The sequence below is a fragment of the Propithecus coquereli genome, unplaced genomic scaffold (assembly GCF_000956105.1).
Source record: "Propithecus coquereli isolate 6110/MARCELLA unplaced genomic scaffold, Pcoq_1.0 Scaffold174, whole genome shotgun sequence".
Lineage (NCBI taxonomy): Eukaryota > Metazoa > Chordata > Mammalia > Primates > Indriidae > Propithecus > Propithecus coquereli.
Window position 1 is genome coordinate 347,932 of NW_012142080.1, and position 5,889 is coordinate 353,820.

Sequence of the window (5,889 nt, forward strand, 5' to 3'; positions counted from 1 at the left end):
AAACAAAATCAGATTATACATTAACAGATATGATTTGTGAAGGGATAATAACTATATGGTTTTCACTTCAGTAAATATTGAACCAATTTAATGAAATAACCAACAAAGGTGTCATTTAGTGCCTGTGTGATCAAAGGTGTGTCATGCATGGTGTGACATGATTTGTCACCTGGGCATTGGTCTACTAGCAAACAGAGTGTAACCAAGTCCACTGACTCATTTATTGAGAACATTATGAAACCATCCACTGGTAACGATTTTCAGTCATTGCTGATCTAGGCCAGATTTGAACTGCTGACCTGGAGGTGCAAGATCCCATATCCGGCTTCTCATTGCTTATAGTTAAAATTGTTCCATTGCAAATAGTCTTGCTAAAAAACTATTTAGAAAGGGGAAATATATTGCTTCAGTGTCTTCAAAGGACACCATTAATATACTGTTTCAAAATGAGTCTGTTTCACTAATTTGCTTCAGTGATTTGCTCTCATTATTAATATTCAGAATTCTAAAAAAGATTTGTTCTATGCAGAGAAAGGATTAGGGGATTGAGTCAACCAATCCTGCTGTGAAATATAAACAGTATTTTTCTATGATTTAAATTGTTCTAAAGAATGATGGAAGAGAGCAACTTATGAAAATATTCATTTCTATAGGTAGTCTTATTATAATTTATTTAAAGGCTACCATGTCTCTTCCAAATTCAGCAATTAGAAACCAACTGAACAAAAGAACACTATTTCATAAGTCTTCTAGCATTGACAAACTAAATATTAAATATTTCACAAAAAAGATGAGAAACAGAAGGTATGGGTAGTTAGATGAAAAATATATTTATAGCTTTTGCCGACCCAGTCTGTGCCTCCTTCAGAGCAGATTCTCATAACTTGGAAAGGGAATATCTACATCATCCAGGAGCAGTGATTAATTAGATGTAACTTTCAAAGCAAGCCGAATAGCTGAACACTTTTGAAAAAGGAGTTTTATGAATACGCTATTATCATCATCATGCTAAGTTGTAAAATTCTTTTCTCATATGTAAAGATCTTTTCTCACACTTTGTGAATTATTTTCTGACCCTTCCTTATATATATGTTATTACTTTTCTTACTACTTGCATGACTTTCTGGGAAGCCCTGCAGACACAAATTCCTCTCCCATTTCTGGATAGTTTCTGCAGTGTCAGAGATTTTTTCTTTTCAAATATTCAGTTACAGACAATTCAGTTACAGAATTACAAGTGTAATTCTTGTGAAACTGTGTCCTCACGTAGTCTACTTTAAAAAGAAGATCACATTTAAATGACTCAGTTCAAAAGAAATTATTTACAGGCATCTCTTTGAAACTTGAAGGAAGTCTAAGTACCTGGAAAATGGCAACTGAGTAAAAAATTTCTTTTCTGATTGTAGAGCAACTAGGCTCTAGAAGTTTCTCAATGTCTACTTTATAAAAATAATTTTTCAACTTCAACCCATTTCATGCCTACCATCTTGTGCCCTAAGCCATGTTTCCTTCTCTATTATGCGACCTTCCAAATACTGAGAATCTGACAAGTCATAACTTTCATTTCTGTGCCCTTTTTAGAAATGCAGTTCATCTGCTGCCACTCTTTTGAGAAAAAAAATACCATCAGAGCTAGTAGATTTTTCTTGTCTCTTTTCAGATGCTGACAATGTGTGGGTTGGAGAACGAGGGTGTATACAGTGTTAGGTTATGGGTTATAGGTTATGCTGAAGGCAGGGAAATAGCTCACACAATGCATTTTATGTCCCATACATGCAATTGAAACTCAGGTTAAAAGAAATATTATTTTTCTGTCCAACAGCAAGTCTAAAAATATGACTATATGGCTTTTAGCTTTGTGAGGATACTGGTCTTTTATGTATTTGATAGCGTTATCTCTATAATAGACAGTTTTATGCTTAAAAGAAAAATATTGGTCACACTCAAATAATTGGTGAACAAATAACAATTATTCAAATATAAACAACTATTTATGTGTTGTTTAATGTGCTAAGTGCTTTACTAGATAAAGTTCATTTTATCCACAATGCAGCCCTGTGAGTAATATTTATTTATTCATTAGTTTATTTATTTTTTGGTAGGGACAAGTTCTCCCTACATTGCCCAGGGTGGTCTAGAACTCCTAGCCTCAAGTAATCCTCTCTCCTTGGCCTCCCAAAGTGCTGGGATTACAGATGTGAGCCACCACACCTGGCCTCAAGTGAGGAATATTTTATCTCAAATATTATAGAAGGTGAAATTAGGCCTGAGAGCAAGTTAATAACTTCCTCATAACTAGCTAGTATGTGAAATACTAGATTTAAAGCCAAAGAGTTTTTGTCTAAAACCTGAAATTTTAAACACTGTCCTATCCTCCATGACCACTATGTAGAAAGAAACTCATACTAACTCCTGATATGGGATGATATAATTTATGGATAAACTAACAATCCCTCCAGCACTAGCTCAAATTAGGAAGCAGTCATGAGACCATCTGTTCCTCCCCACTCTTACCCTTAATGTCTGTGAATGTAGTATACTCACTTTTGTGGTATGATGGAGACTCCTATTCATGATCTTTGTTAAAAGAATAAAGTCCCTTTTAATTCTAAAATGCTAAGATGTATGTAAGGAATGAATACAGTCTCTGCCTCAAAGTGTGCAAAAAGAAGTATGCAACAAGACTGTGTAACTTTAAACTGATCTAAAGGGGAGATGATGGTTCAGTGATCATTAATGAAGAGGGAAAATGGATTGGGTAATAGTGTCAAAGTGTAACACTTGGTTGTCAAGTGGAATTTTAATAATGTCAATACAATCCCCTGCCTCAAGCTATGACAGTTGACAATAGTTCCAACTAAACTGTGGTTAAGTTATAGTTAAGAGACTTCACATGGCTGCTACCATAAACCTGACCCCATGTGCAAATGCCTGCATTGTCTTTGCCAAAAGAAGAATCCTTGAACTGGTATAAAATTCTGCAGGTCAGGATGGGTTTCTGAAGTGGAGGTGAAGCTGAACAAATCTGATTAACTGCTTTGAGAAAATGACAGTGACAGCTGACAGGAATAAGGCAGGATGATATAATCCACTTGGATTTTATCAAAGATTTTCATATTCTGAATCACGCATTTGTGTTTGAGGTAAGTTTGATGCTCTTTTGTTAAAGAAAGGTTATCAATTTTCTTGATCACGAAGAGTAATTAGAGATGAACCAATAAAAATTGTCAGACTCCAAAAGAAATTTTAAGCAATATTAAAACCAAATTTCCTCAATATTCCTGTCAACGCAGTCCAAAAATTTAAGTTTTCTATCAATTCTGTCTCTTTTCCATCTGGCATCTATGACAGAGTATCTAAATATTAGAGTGAACATAAAAATTTAGGTAATCATAGAAATTTTGGAATTTATTAAATAAACCACATCTTTTTAAAAAATAATGCCATATCATAGGGAATTATATCTCTGTCTATAGTAAAAATGATTTTTTTCAAGCTCATTATGTTTCCATAACAGTGTAAATTAAGGACAGAGGAAAGCATTAAGTTTGAGTTTCCTTGGTTTTAGATGGGGGTGATCCAGGCCATTAATGCTTTTTAAACACCTCTCCTCTGGTATTCAAGATTGCAGCATGCTGTCTTCAGGCGATGTAATGCTGAAAAACAAGACTTTAATGATAAAATAGAGGAACAAAGACAAGCTACTCTTGTCAGTGTCAGTAGGTAAATAGCACTAATCTGTCTTCATTATTGCTATGCATGCTGTAATACCAGGTGGGAGGATATATAATATCTTTCGCCATTATCCCAGAGCTAAATACCATACAGAAACTTAGACAGAATTATCTTTGATCAACAAAATGTGGCAATTATTTCAATATGAAAATTTCCTTTGGAGGATTTTGACATCTTTCTGTTAAATTGCCAAGACCTCTCACTTTTCCTCATTGTTATTATTTCTCTAAATTATAAAGATTGTGAGATTTGAATACTTAGTGAGCACAAGCTTCTTCTCAGTCAAACAAAAACAAAAACTATACAATACCTTGATCGGTAGATGTCTTTTGATTTCCTTAAAAAGATAAGAATTAATTTAAAAGGTAAGAAGGAAAAATTAGAAAATTAAAAATGAAAGTACTTGTAGTCATAAATAAATCTATCATTTCAATATTAAATCCTCTTTAACAGCTTCATTTCTGACCTCTACATTCTTGATTTGTCTAAGAAATAGTATCTTTCTTTTACTTTTGCAATCTTACATGTGACCAAAATTTGCTAAAATCCAACTTATAAAAATTGGCCCCATGCAGTTTTATTTTATTTTATTTTATTTCAGCATATTATAGGGGTATAACTGTTTAGGTTACATATACTGCCTTTGTCCCAGCCGAGTCAGACCTTCAAGCATGTCCATCCCCCAGATGGTGCACACCGTACCCATTAGGTGTGAATATACCCATCCCCTCCTCTCCCCTCGTACCTGCCTGACACTCGATGAATGTTACTATTGCATGTGCAGAGCTGTTAAATCAATGACACCTGTCTTTGGGGTCTCCTTTAGTGCCCCCCCTCCACTGGCTCCAGGACATATTCTTTAATTAACTCACACATATAAAACTGTTATCAGTGTCTATTAGTTTCTTCCCACCCTACTCAAGCCTCCCTTCTCATCCCTGCCCTCACCTGTTGTTCTTCCTGTGTTTCCTATTTTAGTAAGTGGACTCATCAGTCTCTGATTTATTAAAGTAACAAATATGGAATCGTCCTTAATTCCACATCCAACAAACGTTCATCTTACTGATCCTACCTTCTAAGCATTTCTTCTGTTTGTCTACTTTACTCCATTTACATATATACTTTCCTAACTAAGGTCCCTACCGTCTCACGTGATGGGATTCGGGACACGCTACCCTAAAATATGGCACCTCGGCATACTGAATATTTTAAATTGAAGGAATTTGAGAAAAACCGCGGAAGCAGGAAGATCACTCTCAGGTTCTTCCCTGGAGCAGTTTATATAACCTAGGAAAGATTTTCATAAGTCCCTCATGTGAGATGCACCCTCCCTATCCCACAGGAAAGGAACATCCTTATTTCTGAAGGATCACAGAGAAAAATTTGAACAAACAGGCCTTGCTCCATAACTAGCCACTCATCAATCCTAGCATAAAAATATACAGGCTTAACTGTTTCTCTGGGTCTTCATTTCCTCATGAAAACTCTCATGTCACATAAAACCTATGTCAAATGCATTTGTATGTTTTTTTTTTATTAATATGTTTTTTGTTATAGAAGTCTTGGCCAAGAACCTAGGATGGTAAAAAAAAAACTTATTTTCCCTCCTCTACACATACCCCTCTCAATCTGTTCACCACCAGGTAACCAGGCTAACTTGGTCAAGTAGATTCTAATCATCTCAGTCTTCTTTTTAAACTCTTCAGTTGTAAAAACCCACATTCTGCTGTGTTGCTTGCAAATATCAACAAGATTAGGATCCTGCTTACATCTTCAGTCTCTTTTGTCTACTCTCAGTTCTTCCCTCAGTTATTTCCAAACCTATTTAGTACCTAATACAATTAATGAAATTATAAATATACACAGCAAATCTAGTAGCCTGTGAGTAGTCAGTGTGATTTAGTGTATCTTATATGAAGGGTAGAGGCAGATAAAATTGGACTAGTAGGATAAGAATAATTCACAGAGAAGCATAAATGACACACTAAAGAATATGGATTTAATTCTGGAGGAAATGAGAAGCCTTCAAGTTTTTGAACTAAGGAGAGACATGATCAGTGCTGTGCTTTCATCAAATAAAGCTTAAAGCAGTAGGTAAAATTAATTGGGTGGAGTGTGCAAGACCAGATTAGGGAAACAGTAAGGAAGCTATTG